Source organism: Urocampus carinirostris, chromosome 4 (assembly GCF_059441175.1).
Source record: "Urocampus carinirostris isolate Australia breed hairy pipefish chromosome 4, RoL_Ucar_1.0, whole genome shotgun sequence".
NCBI lineage: Eukaryota > Metazoa > Chordata > Actinopteri > Syngnathiformes > Syngnathidae > Urocampus > Urocampus carinirostris.
The window spans coordinates 4,452,130-4,474,809 of NC_142352.1; the positions used below are offsets into that span (position 1 = coordinate 4,452,130).

General features: G+C 41.7%; 1 protein-coding gene and 1 long non-coding RNA gene across 3 annotated transcripts in view; one reads left to right on the plus strand and one right to left on the minus strand.

The window, feature by feature from the left end:
* Nucleotides 1–22,680, plus strand: part of cd276 (CD276 molecule) — a 174,214-nt gene that overhangs the window by 145,266 nt on the left and 6,268 nt on the right. The gene's annotated exons all lie outside the window — the stretch shown is intronic.
* Nucleotides 503–22,680, minus strand: part of LOC148366697 (uncharacterized) — an 87,537-nt gene continuing 65,359 nt past the window's right edge. The window contains exon 4 of the long non-coding RNA XR_015850234.1: nucleotides 503–603. This is a non-coding gene — a long non-coding RNA (uncharacterized LOC148366697). The remainder of the gene's footprint in view (nucleotides 604–22,680) is intronic.

The following is a 22,680-nucleotide window of genomic DNA, read 5'->3' on the forward strand; positions in this document are numbered from 1 at the left end:
TAATAAAGTTTGACTGACCTATCTGACTGTTTTGTTGACATTCCCTTTAGCGCGGCACCATCTAATGGTTGCATAACGTAACTTCATCCTCTACTGTAGCCAAGTCAAGTCACATTTATTTATATAGCCCTTAATCACAAAAATGTCTCAAAGGACTGCACAGGATTACAATTACAAAATTGCACAATTACCTGATCTTAAACCAGCATGCACTTATAGCGCCTTATAATGCGGTGCGCCTTATGAATGGAAAAAGTTTTAAAATATATCATTCATTGAAGGTGCGCCTTATAACACGGTGCGCCTTATAGTGCGGAAAATACGGTACCTAATTATTATTGCTCTCAGATGAGTGAAATCCACACTCCACCCTTTTTGTTGCAAGTACTGCACCCTCAAATGGTTTGTACACTGCCAGGCCATAAACAACAAAATAAATCACAGCATTTGGAATATTGACTTAAGAACACTAGAATGCTTTGTCCATACCTTGCTTAAAGTGATCTTCATATCTGGCAACACTCCTGAGCACAGTCCTTATTTTTCTTAGAGGATTCTCGGAATCATCAGGAATACAAGCAGTGACTTCTCATTGGGAAATCCCTAAAAAATATCAAGGGTACGTCATTAATAGATGTAATATTAACTACTTTAGACTTAGAGAGCAGAAGTAAATGGAAGGAGACCAAGAGGAAGGCTGCGATTGACATGGAAGGATGGTGTTATGAGTGCACTGCAGAAAAGAGGTCTGAATATAGTGGAAGCTAGAGCTCTTGTTGGTGATAGGAATGAGTGGATAGGTGTTGTAAAAGGATAGCGGGATTTTTGAATGTGTTCTAAGGGATGGGCAGGGCACCTGTATGATGCGGCAGGGGTAAACCAGCCCTGCTGTTGAACAGAAGAGTGTGTTGTGTGACCCTGACCCGAGTGACATTGCTGCTTTCTTGTGTCCTGTTTCATCAGGAGGGACAAAGGCATGACCAACTTAGGTGCCGAGGTGCTTATTAAATTGTTTGGGCGTTTGGGTTGGCCATGGTCCAAAAATGTTTGTGTGTGTTTTATGCTATTTTTTCCCCCTTTTTCATTTTCTTTGTTTTTGTATGCGTTTGTCTTGCTGTCGGTCATCCCTCTTGAGGGATATGACCAAGGTAGATTGAAAGATATAAACTTAGAGGGAACATTCCCAGAAAAGATGATGATCCTTATAATTGTCTTCAAATGTAGCCAGTAAGTGCACATTTTGCGCAAAGAATATTTAGGAATACTGGTCTCTCGAGAGAATTAAGGATTTTCTTTCCAAGAAAAGCTGGTAGAATGAAGCCAGCTTGCCCCAAGTGTTCTGTCTGGAAACACATTTTATTCAAGGTTTGACGGCAGGTGGTGCGCCTGTAATTACTGTCCTTTGAGGACCCAGAGAACATCTAAGTTTTGAAAATTCAGTTAGGGGCTATCCTGCAGTTAGGAGTTGGCAGTTTCTTGATTTATTGTAAAAGTCAGCCGGCGGGAGCAGCTCCATTGGAAGCTTTCATTCTTGTGGGCGGTATAGACGAGCGGTCGACACGCACTCGGGCGACAAGTGAGATCAATATTGAGATACTGTGCAAATGGTGAATAACAAGATGTTGGCGCATCATCTGGAAAATAGTGATTACCCAATCACCTTCTTGCCCTTTGAGAAGCACCAGCATAGATTCGAGGTAAACCGTGTTATTTTCAGCCTTTTCCCAAGACAACGATTTTCCGGAAATTCTTTGGAACGATGTGCTTTCTCTGTCCATTTACTAAAGGCTTTCTTAAGAGTAGCAAGACTATCAAATTATTTGCTTTAATTAGAACCTAAGAAAGAGTTTCGTTTTGTATAGTGGGGCAATAATTACAAAAGTTCAATACAGCCCCTTTTTATCCTCCAAAAACGTGCAATTAGAACCATACACAGGGTAGGATATCGAGATTCCTGCAGTCCAAATTATTAAAATGAGATGATTTAGTAAAATGTTTCACTGCAAAACTGCTATTTAAGGTCAACAAAAACATAGTGCCGGAAAACAACCAAAAATGATTCATTCGGAGAGAGGGAAATTAGAACTTAAGGGGGTGTCGTAAATTCAAAATCCCAAAGGTGAGAACCACCAGAAAAAGTTTGTGTGTGTCTGTGTGTGGAGTCAAACTTTGGAACAATTTTAAACAATGTCCAACTATTCACATGTCCAAATATAAATACACAAAAACATTACTGGCGGAATACAGAGATGAAGAAAATGGGGTGTGAGTGATTGGGAATAGTGTGTTGGTTAACTTTGTTGTTATTATTGCTGCTATTGTTATATCATAATTGTTATTATCAATATTATTAATATTGTTGTCATTATCATTGGCGCCGCAGTGATGTTTGGTGACTAGTGGCATTATGACGTTGAGGGATGGGTACTATGGAGATTGGTGCAAAAAATATGTGACTATTGTTATTATTATAATTATTGATATCTGACCTATGTAATATATAAGATGTATCATATAAGACACAAGAGGAGAAGAGGATCTGTAAAATGTATTTAATAGGAAAGATGAAGGGGTAGGGAAAATAAGCATCCGCTTCTCACTACCCCTTTTTGAAGATGTTATGTAACATGATTTTGGTGTAGAGTTATTGTTTTTTTTCCTGTTTTTTTCGAAATAAAGTTTTCATTCATTCATTCATAGTAGGTTCTTTTCAAACTACACAACTCAAGAACGTACTAATAATTTCGCAAACCCGCGTCTGGTGTCAATCCAATGCCAAAAATTCACGCATTGCGAAGAGAATAGGCAATAATAGAGCAGATGACATTAACATAAAGTGCGGAAGCCCACTGTATCAGTACTCCGATGCGCCTCTAACTCTTACTTTAATAACCATCGGTTTGGTGTCAGTTGCGTGAATCCTTTTCATTACAGGCTTGGCCAGTTACAGCTTGTTTTTATTGCACCCTGATTGGTCATCGCTGTAAAGTCGATGCGTGCGAGCCGAGCGCGAGCAGACGATGATGGAAAATAGCAAAAGTAATTTCCTGTAACTAGCCAAAATAAAGTCTGGCCCGTAGGAGTCAAGGAAAGGGCGTTAGTCATTACGGTAGTATCCACTGACCTTCACCGCTACGCTCATCGCTCGCTAACATCCTGCCGGCCTACCCGACCTCTCGGCTGCTGAATCATCTTTGATCAATTATTCTAATATTTGTGTGGCACTTTTTTGCTATCGATTTGTCCATTTACGTGGACCGCGGCATATCTTATTTAATCAAGGCAGCCTCTGCATTTAATTAACTTGTTCGGGAGTCCAGGGGCACTTTGTTTTCATAAAACCTCTGCCTTATCGATACATGTTCATCCGTGACTTATGTTTTTTCGCCTGGGGCTTTTATGGCGCCATTACGAGTAAATGAGATCAAAACACGCGGTAAATAACTAGCGCTGCCGGTTCTTCTGTTTTGACATCCAAAGAGGAACTTTGAAAGTGAAACGCACGTTAGTCTCTAACTTGGAAAAGAACTCAACTTTAAAGCATGTATGGTTGAGTAACATTTCTTTGTAGCGCCATCCATGTCCATCATCTCCACCACTCTTATCCTCAGTAGGGTCGCGGAGTGCTGGAGGCCATCCTAGCTATCTTCAGGCAGTAGGCAGGGGACACCCTGATCTGGTCGCCAGCCAATCGCAGGGTACACAGAGATAGACAACTCACTTGCTCATTCAGACTTAAGGACAATTTGGACCGGCCAATTAACCTAACATGCGTGTTTTCGGAAGGTGGGAGGAAACCAGAGTGCCCGGAGTAAACGAGGCAAACAAGAACATACAAAATCCACACAGGAAGGGTCGGTAGCTAAGAACTGTGCCGAAGTATAGTTAAGAAACATGAATTTTCACTGTTGCAAAATGGACTAAGGACTATGAAGTGTTTCATTGCTGAGCCACCTACCTAGAATTCAACTTACCTTTGAAAAAAGGTTGTCTGGTATAAGATCCAGAAAAGTAAACAGACTAAGACATCCTTCTGTTTAACCATTTAAGGCAATTGAGAACATGGTGTAATTTTCAATGCTAACCTAGGAGCATTTTATGTCACGGTTGCCATGGGTCCGAATTAGCCTCGCCTGTCTGGCGCCAGCTGCTATTTAAACCCAGTCCAGTCACTCTGTCAGAAAGTCTGCAAATCTCTGTGTATACTAGGCAAGCCTTTTTTGACCCTGACTCCCGCCTGTCCCGTTTTTGCTCTTGTTTGTCTCCGGCTACGACCTGTTTGGATCCTGACCACGTCTGCTCTCCCATCCCAGTTTACGACCTCTTTTTGTCCCCGACTACGTCTACTCTCTCGTTCAGGCTTACGACTTGTTTCCGACCCCGACCACGTCTTGCTCTTCCAGTCCCAGCTACCGACCTGTTTTTCCGTCCCTGACACCGCCATCGCTCGCTACGGAAGATCCACTTCCGTGTTCGGATCACAATCAGAGTACGAGAGCGATTTGCTCCCCGCCTCCAGCAAACACCAGATCATGGGCGCAGCCCTTCCTCTTTCCTTCAATTAAACTTGTGGTAAACATTACGCAATAGAGTCCTGTTTCCGTTCCGATCCGGACAATTTAAGGTTCAATTCTTCCTTCAAGGACACTTTTTCCCGAGGACAAACAGCTCCTAATTGAACCAATGACCGACTGGTCATCGGACAAAGCACTACACCAAGTCAGCCACACCTACCTCAACCCACAACTCTAATGAGGTCAACCGCTGTAGAAAGTGATGTTCGATTTTATTCTTGGACGGTTGTTTCTCCTTCTGTGTCCTGTAATTGACTAGATGACTGAAATGGTAACTCAACTGCGATCCTCATAACTAGCGCTATAGCAACAGATGAACGGATTAATTGTAGGGAAGACATCAGTTTCATTGTTGGCTCACTGATCATCGTGTGCATCATTATGCCCTTTGGCCAACAAATAATGATAAGAAAAAAGGAAGTAGCTGGAGTCAGTGTTCCCTCTAAGCTGCGCGCGTGCGCAATTGCACACTGCTCGCACATTCTCTGTGCACAAGAAAATCTAGCCGGTGCACAAAAATGAGGGCTCAAAATTACTAATTAAGAAGCGACTTAAGTCAAAGTTACAGTGCATGAAGGTAAAAATACACGGGTTCCCCCGACGTTGTGTGTTAAAAGCGGTATTTTGAAGTTGAGTCGAAGTAGAACGAAGTTGAGTAAAGTTAGTAGAGAACCGGCTTCTTCGGCTCGGCTCACTAAAAGGAACCGGCTCTTTCGGGTCCTAAATGGCTCTTTAGGTTGTTTATGCTTCTTTAATCCCAGCATGACCAAAAGTTATGAAAAACTATGCACAAAATGACTTAAAAGAAGGGGGAAATAGAACAAAAAAGAAAAAAATACCAAAATGAAAAAGTAGTGAAAAGCTGAGAAAAAAAGAAACAAAAGGAAGAGAAAAAAGAAGGAAAAATTTAGAGAAAACACAGAAAAAAAGAAAAGAAAGAAATGTAGGAAAAAAGTAAATGGAGAACAAAAAGAAAAAACAGCTCGGAAAAATGATTTTTTTTAAAAGGAATTTAAAAAAAAGAAAAAAAACACAGTAAAAAGAAGAAAAAGTTTGTGTTGCATTCAAATAATTTCCAATTATATCAAGTGAGTCTTGTTGCCAACATTGTACTTCCACTAAAAAATGTGATTAAGTACAGTTCTGTATTTTGCAACTGACTCAATAAGCCCCCCAAAATTTTAATATTATGCGAGAAAATATATCAGGAAATAAAGAGAAATAGATATCTTGTGAAAGAATTGTAAGAACAAACGACGTTTGTAGGCCGTACGACCTTTGCAATAGTACATGAGTCAATTCATTCAAAAGAGAAAAATCATTTTGCATTGCCGGAAACTCAGCAAAATGTAACTTGATGTCAAGTTTTGAACATGTCTGATAATTAATTATCTTGCCACACTTGGGATTATGGTTGCTCACTGTTTTTTCAAGCGTTGCTCACCGACTTTGTGTGAACGCTCAGACCCGTGGAAAATTACAGGGAACATTGGCTGGAGTACCCGAGCACTCCCGGGCGAAAGAGCAGAATATTTTTTACACAAAGGTGCAATTAGTGCCGCATAACAACCATGTCCTCGCTGTTTCAGCGTAGCTGAGAAACATCGATATAATCCACCCTGTGTATTCATAGACTCCACCAAGATTAGAGGCCCTTACCCTTAGTGTTTGCTGCACAGTTTGCATTATCTGGAGAGCTCCCTTCCAGAAAGGGGAAGGAGATTAAAACTCTTTGCTGATGCTGTCGACACCGAGAGAAAGTGAGGACAAGCTGGGAGGGAAAAGTGGGAATTCCTTGAGTCTTATTTGTCAGGTGAAGCTCAGTGGAATCTAATAGAAGGATGCTTAACATTGGAATCCCTCCAAGGGAGGTATGTCTTTGAGTTTGGCTTGACTGCCTGTAGTATTTAAATTATGTATGAGGGCGTCTAAGACACTTATCTGCTCTTTCATCCCCCTCAGCTTCCGACCTAAACCCGCGTGCATAGTGATGGGGCCTTCTGATGGCCATTGAGATGGCAAGAAACAAGTAGTACAGGATGCTGACAAGGAGTCAACTCATCTTCTCACTTGGTGAAAACATTCTTTTGAGATCATAGGACACTACACCACATATTTACAGTACCGTAAATTCCGGACTATAGAGCGCACCTGATTATAAGCCGCTCCCACCACATTTTTAGAGGAAAACCGATTTTGTACTTACACAAGCCGCACCTGTATATAAGCCGCATGCGGCCACATTAAAGAAAATGTAACACAAACACAAAATTACCCAAATCCGACTTTAAGTCCCGCAATTGAAACTGAATGTCCTTCATTAAAGTACACAGTCCAAAAATCACAGCTGGCAAAATGAACGGAAAATGATCCCGGTACTTAAGGTTTGATGCAGACCTGCAGAGTCCGGGTCCCGTTGAAAGTAATCCAAGGAAAAAGGTGTATATTTCCAAAGGTAAGGGTCGGAAAAATATATATCCACTATTGTCCGCCGCGTCCGCAAACAGGTCTCACCTTTACCCCACTTCCCGTCACCCCGTGTTTGTTCCGCCCCCTTCTTTTTTATTTGCCCGTGCAAAATATATCAGAATAAGTGTCTCAAATAAATACATTACAAAAATATACAGTTGCAAATACATATTATACATGGTTACACATATTTACAAAGAAAGACGGTACACCGAGAGAGTTTTCAAAGCTACAATACTAATAATATAACTTTCATCCCAAACGGTGCCTGTGACAGGGCAGTTAATGGTATAGCAACACGCTCGCAACACAGTAAATGGGTATGGTAAAAAAAAAAAAAAACGCTCCCGCAGCCTTACTTCGCGCTGGCACTGTCGCTGGAAGTCTCATCCACTCCTGATTCTGTTCCCTCCTCTCCGTCATGCAGCAGACCGGCTTATCGGAACCCGTTGGTGATGGTGGATTTTTTGATGTGCCTTTCTTTTTGCATTTTGCATGATGAGGCTATGTTTACGCTAATTTAATTTATGCTCAAGCCAAGAAGTTGCAGTCTTCCTCGGCGCATATATTCCACCGGTCTAAATCTTACCTTTTGTACTCGAGCGCCGCTGGCAGGCGTTAGAAAAATTACATAAATTGGCCGCATCACTGAATAAGCCGCAGGGTTGAAAGTTTGGGGAAAAAAGTAGCGGATTATAGTCCGGAATTTACAGTATTCGTACTGTATCTACTCCTAAAATACAGAGCATCCTGGCACAACCTACTACAGATGAGTGTTTCTACAGGTTAGTCATACTTCCACACCAACTATAAAGTCCTGTCATTGAGAAGGAGAGCCACAGTTGTCTATGATTTTCCAGTCTATCGACTCAACCGTATATTAAGTGAAGTGGAGAACAGTAAAACAAATAAAAAACAATCAGCACAGCCAAGAGGTGCTGTCGGTCACAGCTCATGCCTGAACTTACCAGCATCTCACATACACACACACACTCTGCGGTCCTAATTTTTCTTCATCCAGAATTCAGTGAAGCGTGGTACCGAGTAGAACTACCTTGATTGCAGACATTTTTGTTCAGTACGATTGCTCAAAAATCAATCTTTGTAGCAATATGCGACCGCACAAAGCGCCTGAAGGATGTTTTTTGTCACCCAATACTTCATGTTTCATGCAGATTAAGTCCAAATTATTATTTGACTGTAGGGGCAGAAATACAATGGCTTGCGAAACTTTTTGGCCCTCTTGAACTTTGTAACTTTTCGCCACATATCAGACTTCAAACAAAGATATAAAACTCTAATTTCTTGCACAAACATGAAGTGGAACACACTTTATTGGATATTTTAAACTTTTTTAACAAATAAAAAATGAAAAAGTGGGTGTGCAAAATGATTCAGCACCTTTACTTTCAGTGCAGCAAACTCTGCCCAGAAATTCAGTGGGGATCTCTGAACGATTCAATGTTGATCTAATTGACTAACGATGATAAATGGAATCCACCTGTGTGTAATCAAGTCTCTGTATAAATGCACCTGCACTGTGATAGTCTCAGAGGTCTGTTTAAAGAGCAGAGAGCATCATGAAGAACGAGGAACACACCAGGCAGGTCTGAGATACTGTTGTGGAGAAGCTTAAAGCTGGATTTGGATACAAAAAGATTTCCCAAGCTTTATACATCCCAAGGAGCACTGTGCAAGCAATAATATTGATAAGGAAGGAGTATCAGACCACTGCAAATCTACCAAGATCGGGCCGTCCCCCTAAACCTTCAGCTCATACAAAGAGAAAACGGATCATAGACGCAGCCAAGGGGCCCATGATCACTATGGATAAACTACAGAGGTCTACAATTGAGGTGGGAGAATCTGTCCATAGAACAACAATCAGTCTTATACTGCACACATCTGGCCTTCATGGAAGAGTGGCAAGAAGGAGGCCATTTCTGAAAGATATCCATAAAAAGTGTGGTTTAGATTTCGCCACAAGCCACCTAGGAGACGCACCAAACATGTGGAAGAAGGTGCTCTGATCAGATGAGACCAAAATCTCACTTTTTGGCAACAATGCGAGGCGTTATGTTTGGCGTAAAAGCAGCACAGCTCATCACCCTAACACACCATCCCCACTGTCAAACATGGTGGTGGCAGCATCATGGTTTGCGCCTGCTTTTCTTCAGCAGGGACAGGGAAGATGGTTAAAATTGATAGGAAGATGGATGGAGCCAAATACAGGACCATTCTAGAAGAAAACATGATGGAGTCCGCAAAAGATCTGAGACTGGGACGGAGATTTGTCTTCCGACAAGACAATGATCCAAAACATGCGGCAATGATTCAAAACATTTATTGACAACTATGAACACAATACCAACATAAAATGTACAATGTGTTTATTTATCTTTCAAAGTCTGATTCATTAAATGGTAGACACAATATGAGGCTATTTCGAATTAATTCGGGTAGAAACCTGGCCGAATCGGTAACTGCAGAATTAGATTCTGAACCGAATACATATACCGCAAAATCTTGACTATATTGCGCACCTAGTAAATTTTTTAAGTAAAAACTATATTGTACATACTGTACATAATCCGCACCTGACTACAAGCCGCATGTGCCCACGTTGAAATATTTACAAAGACGTTACACAGAAAGTTTTAGTAATAGACAGTACCTTGACGGCTTTTAATGAAGAAAAACGTAGGTGTACAATGTCATAAATGGTTTAATTATTCAAAATTTCAACTACAGTGGAACCTCGGTTCTCGACCATAATCCGTTCCAGAACCCTGTTTTAGAACCGATTTGTTCGATCACCGAAATCATTTTTCCCATTAAAATTAATATAAATCGTTTTAATCCGTTCCAACACCCTGAATGTTTACCTTGAATGTTTCACGTAAACATAAAGCCAACCCAAGCTAATCGTAATCGCGTTATCGTAATCTTCCGTACGAAAGATTCCCCTAACATGAACGTCTAAAAATAAAAAAATCAGGTCCTTTACAAGTCATTTAGCACCGGGGTCTCCACAACAAGTGGTGAGTGGTTCATTGAAAAGGGGGCTCCGTTCCAACACCCTGAATGTTTAACGTAAACTTAAAGCTAACCCAGGCTAATCGTACGTTCACGTTATCGTAATCTTATGAATAGGATTTCTTACCTTTGTGGTGGTCAGCAGAAGGCGCTCGCACACATCATCATATTTGGTTATTATTTCTTTCTTAAATGCAATAGTTGTACGCACTACTTTTCTTTTTACACCTGTAGCAACTTTGCTTCTTGCACTGACTTTCTTCGGAGGCATAATAAGGGGCTAAAACACATGTACGCCGCTCGGCATAGCACCCTAGCGTACGCACTCACGCATTACCGGCATTCGAACTCCGATTTTTTGACCAAACAGCTAGCAAGAATTTCTCGAAATTTTTGGTCGGACACCGATTTGTTCGAGCTGAGAAGCGTTCGAAAACCGAGGTTCCACTGTAGTCAGTTTTATCGAAAATCAAGTTTTTCACTGGGACACACATTGGCAATCGAATAAATTCCGACTCCAGGTAGGCATTTAATCACAACCTCGTGCTAAATTACAGAATTTTTCCAGGAAAGGAAAGCGCTGTGCAATATTAACAATTTTCAGGCTTATATGTAAAATACGTGACCGGGGTTAGCACCCTGTCGGCGCTATTCCACCGAATCACTGATAAATGACAGCTAATGAACACGGCGAGAGTGGTGCTCTGTTTACCACCTCTCCCCCTGAGAGAGCTCTTACTCTCCTGTTTTTCCCAGAAAAAAAAAAAGCTTAGGAGCATCCATTCATACCTACTGCCCGTGGGCTCAATTAACCGGCAAAGATTAGACGTGATGCAGACGGGAGCATGCGCCTGAGCTCGGTTGCTACGGGAGTGCATGGGCGGGATGGAGAGCGCTGGGATATTGTGACAGCGAGATATGTGTTGTGAATTTATAGATGAGACTAATGTGTTTCAGTGTTGGGGACTGACGAGCCAAATAAAGAATTCTTTAATTAAATTAGTATCTTGAAAAACAGCAGCAAGATGTTGTTTTATGGCCTGTCTGATTGGTAAGGACTGGACTGGGGACTCACAGCTTCTGGGATGTTGGAAAAATAAATGACGAATAATGAGGTTTATTTCTCAGTGTTTTTGTGTTTTGGAGTGAGAATATTACCGCATTTATTCGTGTAAAAAACACATTTATGTAAAAAAAACACCCTGAATCTTTCATGAAAAATTAGTGTTAAATTTCTATCTATCTATCTACCTTGGTCATATCCCTCAAGAGAGTGACCGACAGCAAGACACACACATACAATAACAAAGAAAATAAAAGGGAAATAAATAGCAAAAAAAAAAAAAAAACACAAAAAAAATTTTTGGGACCATGGCCAACCCAATTGACCAAACACCCGAACAAGTTAGGCACCTCGGCACCCAAGTTGGTCATGCTTTCGTCCCTCCAGATGAAATGGGACACCAGAAAGCGGCCATGTCACTCGGGTCAGGGTGACACAACAGCAGGGCCCGACAGCTTTCACTGGTTTACCCCTGCCGCATCATACGGGTGCCCAGCCCATCCTTAAGAACGCGTCCACAATCCCACTATCCTTTCACAACACCTCTCCACTCCTTTCTATCACCAACAAGAGCTCTAGCTTCCATTATATTTAGACCTCTGGATGGATGGAATGGTAGCTTGTTATAAACGTTTGCTTTATTCCGATTTCGAAATGTTCGTTCGGTTTGGAAATTTCGGTTGGTTTGGCAATTTGCATACTCGGAAGCCAATTGGGTATTCTCGCGTCTCGCTAATGATGGCTTCGCTGCCAGTCTGCAGTCAACCTTTAATCCTCATAAGTTGAATCAAGTGAGGACGCTTTCATTTTTGGAATGCTAACACTTTCAGACATACTGCTAACTAGGGGAGGAAAAATGTCTAATGACCAAAGGTATCACCAAAAATGGTACTCAAGGAAAAGTAATGTTATTCAATGTATGGGTTCTACTTTAAAAACTAATTGAATGCTAAGTGAGTAATGCCATAACGAGTGTTTGAAATAACGCCTGCTCGGACGCCTGGGGCGTGCATCTTTTACGTCGGGTGTACAACTTACAAAACGTCTCCGCCCGGGTGGCCGACAAACTTTTCAAGAAAAGGAAAAAAAAAAAAAGCATAAGATTATATTTCAAATCAAACATTTGCTTCATTCCGATTTCAAAATCTTTGTTCGTTTGGAAAGTTCGGAATTTCGGTTCGTTTGGCAATTTGCATACTCGGGAAGCCTAAGTCAAATAATTTTGTGCTTCCGAACTCTCCCGAGCGTTATAAGGTCGTGCCTGTGCATATAATTTTCCAAAGTAGACGCAGAGAACGCAAGAAAAATGGTAAAGTGGTTAGGCACACTCTGACATATCCTTACCAGGAATCAAGCCAAAAACCTCAGCCCCAGAAGAAAGATTCAAAAGATGCTAACAAAATTGATGACGCTACAGAACGTAAACGTACATTAAAAGCATCGTGGAAAGAGGAGTTTACGTAGCTTGTAGCAGACGAAACAACGCAAACATTGCATGAATGAAGAGGAGTAGATACAGGTACTGATGGCAGATGGAAAACAGCGATGTCATATACATGCAATGAATGTTATAAGTAGATTTATAACATACTTAATTTTAAAGAGTTGTTCTGTTATATATTCTGATTATCAATCCTTAATACTGCGATGAGTCGTCTTATTGTGTTTCAAGTTGTGAAAAATGGGGCAGGCAACTTTACGGCTGGGCAGGCAACTTTTCAGAGTTGTCTGTTAAGATCATTTAGTGACACCGAATCGGACCTTGAAAGACATTAAATAAAAACATTGAACATTTTATTTAGGTATCGTGCACATAGTTTACATGGTCAATGAATGATTTTAATCAGGGCACCATGTATTCAACAATGTGGTACCGCCAGTAAAAATAGTGTTATGATGAGACAAAGCTAAAGCCTTTCCTATGTCATCTATAACCCTAGTGGTTTAGAATTGGCACTCTCACCACCGCAATCCTGGTACGAATCCAATTGCATCTAGATTGTGCAAATCAGGTCTGCAATATTTTTCAACAATCATTGCTCAAATATGGTAATGGGAAGCATGCCCTCAGGAATCAATCCAAAAGGATGTTGGAACAGCTTACATACTAGAGTCTACCAAGTCTGTCACAGTTTGCAGTTTTTTGCAAAACAAAGCAGCTTTTGGCAGCCACTGCAATACAGAGAACCTTCGGTTACCACGGTAACAGGGACCCAGAACCGCCCGTGAAAAGGGAAAATCCGCAAAGTAGCGTCACAACTTCATAATTGGACCCAAGGGTCAAACTCACCTCCAGAGGACGTCATTACCGACTGAGAGTATTCGACTAACAAAATAAAAACTAAAGGTCTAAAAATAATAACACACGAGACAAAATTACACCGCACATTGTCATCATACGCGGCAGACGTCACTATTCTGCCAAGTCTAGTATAGACGATTTGTGTTTTGTTTTTGGACTGTGATAATGTACACAGTCAAATAAATTAACACTATGACAAAGCACCTTAAATTAATACTTGCAAGACACTGAATCCCTAATAACCCCAATAAGCAGGTAGGCGCGTTGCATGGCTTACTCCATATTGGTGTGTGTGTGTGAATGGCTAAGTGTGAAGCACATTGTAAGCGCTTTGGGAGGTCTTCATTGACCTGAAAAGCGCTATAGAAATGCAGATCATTTACTATTTACCGTAAATTCCGGACTATAGAGCGCACCTGATTATAAGCCGCACCCACCACATTTTAAGAGGAAAACCGATTTTGTACATACACAAGCCGCACCTGTATATAAGCCGCATGCGCCCACATTTAAACATGTAACACAAACACAAAATTAACCCAAACCCGACTTCAAGTCCCTCGATTGAAACTAAATGTCGTTCATTAAAGTCCACAGTCCAAAAATCACAGCCGGCAAAATGAACGGAAAATGATACCGGTACTTAAGGTTTGATGAAGACCTGCAGAGTCCGGGTCCCGTTGAAAGTAATCCAAGGAAAAAAGTGTATATTTCCAAAGGTATGCCACGCTTGCCACAAGGGTCTGCACTTCCCTAATGGGATTTGATTTAACTGCGGTGAAAATAACCATGCGGGGGCCCTTCAACGCCCCGAAATTGAGGGTCACCTTCACGGCGCGTCAGTCGGGCAACAAACAAAACACGAGGCAGGTGGAAGGAAGAGGTCGGCGGGAATGTCATACTGTGTCATTTTAAATTTTCAATCCGATTAACATAGAAAAGATGTAAAGCGGCGGTGGCAGGAAAAAAAAAAAATGACTCACTCGCCTACCGAGGCGGTCAGCGTCATGCTGCGAGCCGCGTATAAAATGCGGTTTTTATTTTCCTGCTCGCTTTCAAGCATCCTCCTGCTCCTACAGTCACCTTGCCTTTGGGGCTTACCACGGGACTTTCTTCAAACCACCCTTTTAGTGTCAAGTGAAGAGTAAAGATTAATGCACACCCGTGTTCATGCCAGCCTCCAGGGGGGGTTGTAGCCAGCGTCTTATAATTAACACCACAAGGGCCGTGAACTGTTTTTGGTTCGGTACCTTGGCCAGGAAGGAGGAAAGGAGGTAACTGGATGTTTTGATGGGAAGGGCAGCAGGATAGCTGTTGTTTCTGGAACTAATTGGAGAGGCTGCGGGCAAATTTCTTATTGGCAGTCGAATCTCCAAAGGGGTTCATAGGTGGAAAGTAGATAAATTCACGTAGTGCTGTGATCCAGACAGTAGTTTCATTCTTTTTGGTTTGATATGCTAATTCATGGTGGATAACGCGCACACTTACTTGTTGATAGAAATCAGTATAAATTTTCGTTCCACTTTTTCTCAACTTAAACTTGGCGATTGTTTAAGAGGATCTATAGAGCAGAAGTAAATGGAAGGAGACTAAGAGGAAGGGCGGGATTGACGTGGATGGATGGTGTTATGAGTGCACTGCAGGAAAGAGGTCTAGATGTAGTGGGAGCTAAAACTCTTGTTGGTGATAAGAATGAGTGGAGAGGTGTTGTAAAAGGATAGTGGGATGTTTAGTCTAAGGGATGGACAGGGCATCTGTATGATGCGGCAGGGGTAAACCAGTGAAAGCTGTCGGGCCCTGCTGTTGAACAGAAGCGTGTGTTGTGTCACCCTGACCCGAGTGACATGGCCGCTTTCTTGTGTCCCGTTTCATCTGGAGGGACGAAAGTATGACCGGGGTTGGGTAGGGTTACTGTAACTTGATTACTTTCAATTACTTTTGGATTACTCCAATACTCAATATGCTAATAAAAGACAAAAAAAACTAAATATGAATAAAATGATGACTCACAACACGTGGTAAGCTTTCTCTCCTGGCTTTGATCTCTTTGATCTCTGGCATTACTAACATAAAATGCGACAGAAACAAAATGAAAATAAATCCAAACAGCTTGCCAAGATCATTTTTGCCGTTCCATGTATTCCGTTACTCCCCGAGCCTGCACAAAATGTAGTCATTTTATTCATATTTAGTTTATTTTGTCTTTTATTAGCATATTTGGTATTGGAGTAATCCAAAAGTAATTGAAAGTAATCCAGTTAAAGTAACCCTACCCAACTCTGAGTATGACCAACTTGGGTGCCGAGGTGCTTAACTTGTTTGGGTGTTTGGGCATTTGGGTTGGCCATGGTCCAAACATTTTTGTGTTTTTTTGCTATTTTTTTCCCTATTTTATTTTCTCTTTATTTTATCTCATCTCATCTCATTAGCTACACCGCTTATCCTCAGTAGGGTCGCGGGGGTGCTGGAGCCCATCCCAGCAATCATCGGGCAGTGGGCAGGGGACACCCTGAACTGGTTGCCAGCCAATCGCAGGGCACATGGGGACAGACAACTCACTCGCTCATTCACACCTAGGGACAATTTGGACCGGCCAATTCACCTGAAATGCATGTTTTTGGAATGTGGGAGGAAACCGGAGTGCCCGGAGGAAACCCACGCAAGCACGGGGAGAACATACAAACTCCGCACAGGAAGTCTGGAGCTGGATTTGAACCCACGCAGGAGGTTCCCAAGACATGAACTGTGCCGCACATGCGCTAACCACTGCGCCGCCGGGCTGCCCTCTTTATTTTATTTTCTTTGTTATTGTATGTGTTTGTCTTGCTGTCGGTCACCCCTCTTGAGGAATATGACCAAGGTAGAAAGATAAATAAACTTGGCGATTAGATTAGACTGGAATCAAACATGGGTTGCAGAAGGTGAGAGCACCATATTCAAACAACTGGGGCACCAGCAGTAAAAATGGCATGCAAAAAGGCAGTATACTTTATCGCATTATCACACTATTTTTAGTCATTTACCAGGGAGAAATGGTAATTATTATTGTGCGTTTCACATGTTACAATGACAATAAATGATGTGTTGCCGGGTTTGGCGTTGCCAGGTCTGGCGATGCCAGGCATTCTACTTGAGCAAGGTTGTTGGGTGCCAGGGAACCAAATAGCAGTGTGACCACATGCAGCTTCAGAACCACTTGTACATGAAAGCCAATGTTTATCGATTTTTGGGGTATTAATTGGTGGTGCCTTGACACAAAACCTAGCTAAAGACACTCCCAGAGGCCTTAAGTACTATTGTGTAAATCTACACAAAAATCGGTTTAGCCTTTTCAGGACTTATAAGCCTCATACGAACACACAGTCCGGCATGCATCTAGGGATTTTTATAATATCTTAATAGATTCATTAAGTGACACATTTCTTCCAATTGTAACGTGAAATGCACAAAAAAATTAGCAATTATCTCTGGTACCATGACTAGTTGGATCTTGCCCTCTCTGTCTGTCCCTCACCCCCTCATACAACCCTCTCCGGAGGAAAACAAAGCCTATGCAACAAGGACAGTACAAACATCTTCTTTGTTCCTTTATCTCTTTGTTTTCTTTATCCTCACTGTAAAATGTGGACTTGAGTGCCACGTCCAATTTCGTTGTCACAATATATTCAACCCATGTTGTAACAATGACAATAAAAGGTATATTATATTCTATTCTAAAGGTAGTGATGAGATAAAACAAAATGCCTTTTCGTATGTAACCTATTCTACTGGTGATACAGTTTATAATTAGCCGCGCTCACTGTTGTGACCCAGGACTTAAGATAAAGCAATTTTTTGCCATAATACTGTAAAACATTTTGTATAAATTTCACCAAAACTGAGGTATTTTTTTAATGTAAAAAAAAAAAAATACCCTTCACACACAAATAAATACAATATTTTATTTGAATGAGGTTTAATTTATCAGATGTTTAGAAGATAACTCTTGTAAGACCTATGAATATTTTGGAGTAAGAAGAGTAAGAAACATGTGCAAAAAATGTCTTTCAACTAACCCTGGTGGGTCCATCCCCAAACATTAATAGCTAAAACTGATTTTTTTATTTTTTTTTTGACATTTCCTAGCAGCCTTCAATTTTTTTCCATTACAGCGCTGAGCAATCCACAGACACCCAAGGACACAACAACATTGGAGTTTCCAGACAAGAACTTCGGGCATGGACTTTTGATAAACTAAGTCCGTCACTGTTTGCAGTTTTTTGAAAAACCAAGCGGCTTTTGGCAGTTCTGTAATACAGAGAACCCTCGGTTACCACGGTAACGGGGACCCAGAACCACCCGTGAAAAGGGAAAATCCACGAAGTAGCATCTATCTATCTATCTACCCTGGTCATATCCCTCGAGAGGGGTGACAAACACATACAAAAATAAAGAATTTTTTTTTTAAAAGGGAAAATGTAGCAAAAAACACTCAAAAATGTTTGGACCATGGACGACCCAAATGCCCAAATAAGTTAAGCACCTCGGCACCCAAGTCGGTCATGCTTCTGTCCCTCCAGATGAAAAGGGACACAGAAAGCGGCCATGTCACTCGGATCAGGGTGACACAACACACTCTTCTGTTCAACAGCAGGGCCCGACAGCTTTCACTGGTTTACCCCTGCCGCATCATACAGGTGCCCTGCCCATCCCTTAGAGCGCGTCCAACATCCCAATATCCTTTTACAACACCTCTCCACTCATTCCTATCACCAACAAGAGCTCTAGCTTCCCTTATATTTAAACCTCTTTCCTGCAGTGCTGAAGTAGCGTCAGACCTTAATAATTGGACCCAAGGGTCAAACTTACCTCCAAAGGACGTCATTACCGACCGAGAATATACGACTGACAAAATAACAACTAAAGGTCTGCAAATAGTAACACACAAAGTGCAGAGATTGTGCATGCAATAAAGGCAACTTCCATCCAAACCTTCGACTCAGCTAACTTGTGTAATGTCTATGTTGTACTGATCCGACGGGAACACTAAGAGCAGGGGTGTCAAACTCATTTTAACTCGGGTGCCACACAATAGAACAAACATTCTGTCGGTGGCCGGACTAGTAGCTTAAAGAGAAAGAAAAAGAGAGATAAAGCTGTTTTGATAAAAAGCTTTGGAAAAAAAAATATTTGCAGATCATCAAACCAATTTTCGGATTACACAGAGGCAATCCAAGGAAATACTAAGTGCTGTTTTGAAATGTTGATTACATTTAGTAGGACACATATGGGACCAGAAAGGTTTTGTTTAGATTTTTGATTTGTTTGTCCCCTGTGGTCAGTGCGTCTGCAAACCTCAGTGAATACTAGGCAAGCCTTTTTAAACCCCGACTCCCACCTGTCCCGTTTTTGCTCCCGTCTGTCTCCGGCTACGACCCGTTTTGATCCTGACCACGTCTGCTCTCCCGTACCGACTTACGACCCGTTTTTGATCCCGACCACGTCTGCTCTCCCGTCCCGACTTAAGACACGTTTCTGACCCCGATCACATTTTTGGCTCTCCTGTCCCGGCTATCGACCTGTTTTCCCGTCCGTTGCACCGCCATCGCATGCTACGGAAGATCCACTTCCGTATTCGGATCACAATCAGAGACGAGAGCGACTTGCTTCCTGCGCCTAGCGAACTCCTGATCGTGGGTGCAGCCCTTCATCTTTCCTTTAACAAAACTTGTGAGAAACGTAACGCAAATCGGTCCTGTTTCCGTTCTGGTCCTGACACTATTAAAATATTGTCTTTGTGTGCATACGCAATCTATCCTGTTATCAATTTTCACACCATCTGTTTGTAAGGCATTTAACAGCTGGACAATTTATCTAAAAATAATTATTAATTTCAAAACATCACTTGGGGTTTTAAACTACCGTAAATTCCGGACTATAGAGCGCACCTGATTATAAGCCGCACCCACCACATTTTAAGGGGAAAACCGATTTTGTACATACACAAGCCACACATGTATATAAGCCGCATGCGCCCACATTTAAACATGTAACACAAACACAAAATTAACCCAAACCCGACTTCAAGTCCCGCGATTGAAATTAAATGTCCTTCATTAAAGTCCACAGTCCAAAAATCACAGCCGATAAAATGAACGGAAAATGATACCTGTGCTTAAGGTTTGATGCAGACCTGCAAAGTCCGGGTCCCGTTGAAAGTAATCCAAGGAAAAAAAGTGTATATTTCCAAAGGTAAGGGTGGGAAAAATATATCAGATGAACACATTTACTCACGCAACTCCTTTTTCTTTGATCAACTTTTTACCTCCTTTTCTTTCCTTGTCTGTCCCTCACCTTTAGCGGTCCCCACTTAAACTCGGCACCCCGCGTTTGTTCCGCCCCTCATTATTCGTTCATCCTTGCAAAACATATCAGAATAAGTGTCTAAAATAAATACAAATAAATACATTACAAAATTTACAAAAATTACATAAATTGGCCGCATCACTGAATAAGCCGCAGGGTTGAAAGTTAGGGGAAAAAGTAGCGGCTTATAGTCCGGAATTTACGGTATGTCTTCCTGTGCGAATAGATTCATTGCAAGCGTGGGTGGTTATCGCTAACTTCTGCCTGCATAGAGACTCTACCCTAAGAAAAATCTGCTGCTATGTGAGGTCAAGGCCGTATATATAGCATGTAAACAAGCATTGAACTATTCTTAAAGTGCCCCGGGGATTTTGTTTCTGGTGCAGGCCTCCCATCTACCAAACACTGATTGGTTACAGGTGATGGGGTATATGCAAATAAATGTAAATGCATATTGTCCGTGTGCAAGCTATAGATGTTGCTTCATAATTACCGGTCCCACACATGGAGAAATTATCTTCCACGCGTTTGATCCTCCGTGTAATGATCTTTACCAAGCTTTTAAGCGTCTTTGCTCATTATGCGCCGACTCTCTTTTTCCCTAGTTTCTCAGTCTCGTAGCCGGTGTTTGTCTTTGATGGCTTCTTCTGATTGTGCTCTGGCGCCGCCATGTCATCAAGCGGCAGCCCCGCTGTTCTTTGTGTGTAATGTTCCTCAAATATACAAATGAGAAGGGAAGCAGGACCAACAGTGGTCCTTTAGTTTCCAGTTGTGGATGACGGGAGGGGGAAGAAACAGTCAATGAGAGTGAACCAGCCTTATTTTGCACATGAACGAGCTCTGATAGGCCTTTTAAGGCAGCCTACAACTTTGACGTACCTGCTGCAAATTAATCTGTCCATCAGCATTCTGGCCCATGTGCCACGGGGTGAGGATCAGTATTCCCGCAATTGCGCACTGCTCGCACATTCTCAGCGCACAAGAAAATCTAGCCAGCGCACAAAAATGAGGGCTGAAAATGACTCATTAAGAAGCGACTTAAGTCAAAGTTACAGTGCATGAAGGTCAAAATACACAGGTTCCCCTGACGTTGTGTCCTAAATGCGGTATTTTGAAGTCGAGTCGAAGTAGAACGAAGTTGAGTAAAGTTAGTAGTGAACCGGCTTCTTCGGCTCGGCTCACTAAAAGGAACAGGCTCTTTCGGGTCCTAAATGGCTCTTCAGGTTGTTTTTGCTTCTTTAATGCACAACATGACTTAAAGTAAGGGGGGAATAGAACAAAAAAGAAAAAAATACCAAAATGAAAAAGTAGTGGAAAAACTGAGAAAAAAGAAACAAAAAGAAGAGAAAAAAGAAGAAAAATTTAGAAAAAAAAGCCAGAAAAAAAGAAATGAAGGAAAAAAGTAAATAGAGAACAAAAAGAAAAAAGTAACAAAAAAGTAGAAAAAACACAGAAAAAAGAAGAAAAAGTTTGTGTTGCATTCAAATAATTTCCAACGATTTCAAGTGAATCTTGTTGCCAACATTGTACTTCCACTAAAAAATATGATTAAGTACAGTTCTGTATCTTGCAACCGACTAAATAAGCCCCCAAAAATGTTAATATTATGCGTCAAAATATATCAGGAAGTGAAAAGAAATGGATATCTTGTGAAAGAATTGTAAGAACAAACGACGTTTATAGGCCGTACAACCTTTCCAATAGTACATGAGTCAATTGATTCAAAAGAGAAAAATAATTTTGCATTGCCGGAAACTCAGCAAAATGTAACATGATGTCAAGTTTTTGACATGTTTGATAATTAATTATCTTGCCACACTTGGGATTGCTGTTGCTCACTGTTTTTTCAAGCGTTGCTCACCGCTGGAAATTAGAGGGAATATTGGTAAGGATTGCTTCTGCCTGTTGAACACGCTGGCATTTAATTTGGCCTCCTCTTTAAAACAATGCCCGACACAATCCTTTTTGTATGATGGTCTACCTAATAAGCTAGCGTGTGATGTTCTTTGTTTCAAAATTGTTATAATATGCATGTTCCTTGTGACTGACTGGTAACCAAGCCAGGGTGGCATCTGTCACCTGAGACTACGCCTCACCCGCTCTTTTAATGGGGATAGATAGATATAGAGATAGATACTTTATTCATCCCCGTAGGGAAATTCGCACTTCCAGCAGTATCCTTTTGTTGATTTTGAACAGATTAACAGGATGGCCTCGGGGTGCTGTGTTTGTTGTTTCGCAACAGCGGAGTGGATGACGTCACACGCTAGGCCAAAAGTTCGACGTCCCTGCAGCAGATGGAAATCTTTGTGCCCAGGGTTACACCACCTCGTGTCCACGTAGATAGCGAGTCCGCCTATTCTCCGCTTCCCGCAGACTTTTGTGTCCGCCCTAACAGCGCTGAAGCCGGGTAGCTCCACGTTAGCGTCCGGGATGCTAGACGTGAGCCACGTTTCCGTACAACACAGCAAACTGCACTCCCTGTAGGCTTTGATGTTTTTCACCAGCACAGCCAGTTTGTCGGTCTTATTTGGTAGAGAGTTCCCATTTCCCATGATTATGGACGGAACCGAAGGCTCATATCGGCGCTAGCCGCTCAGCCTTCACCTTAGCTCCGGCTCAGCAGCCACGATAGGGCCCCCTCATCACCGCAGCATGAGAATTCTTCAAGGCAAGGAGTTAATTCCTCGAATAAAGGCATTTTTGTGCTTTAAAACCCATAACCATAGGCTAGAAAGTAATCCAAAGTGTAGTGTTGTCAAACGGGACAAAAACACCGAAAAAAGAAGCAAACAATAAAACAATAAATTACAAAAAGAGGGAAATAACAGAGAGCTGCTGGAAAGGCTGCATTGCAGAAAAAAGTATAAAAATGCATGGTCGGTCAAAAG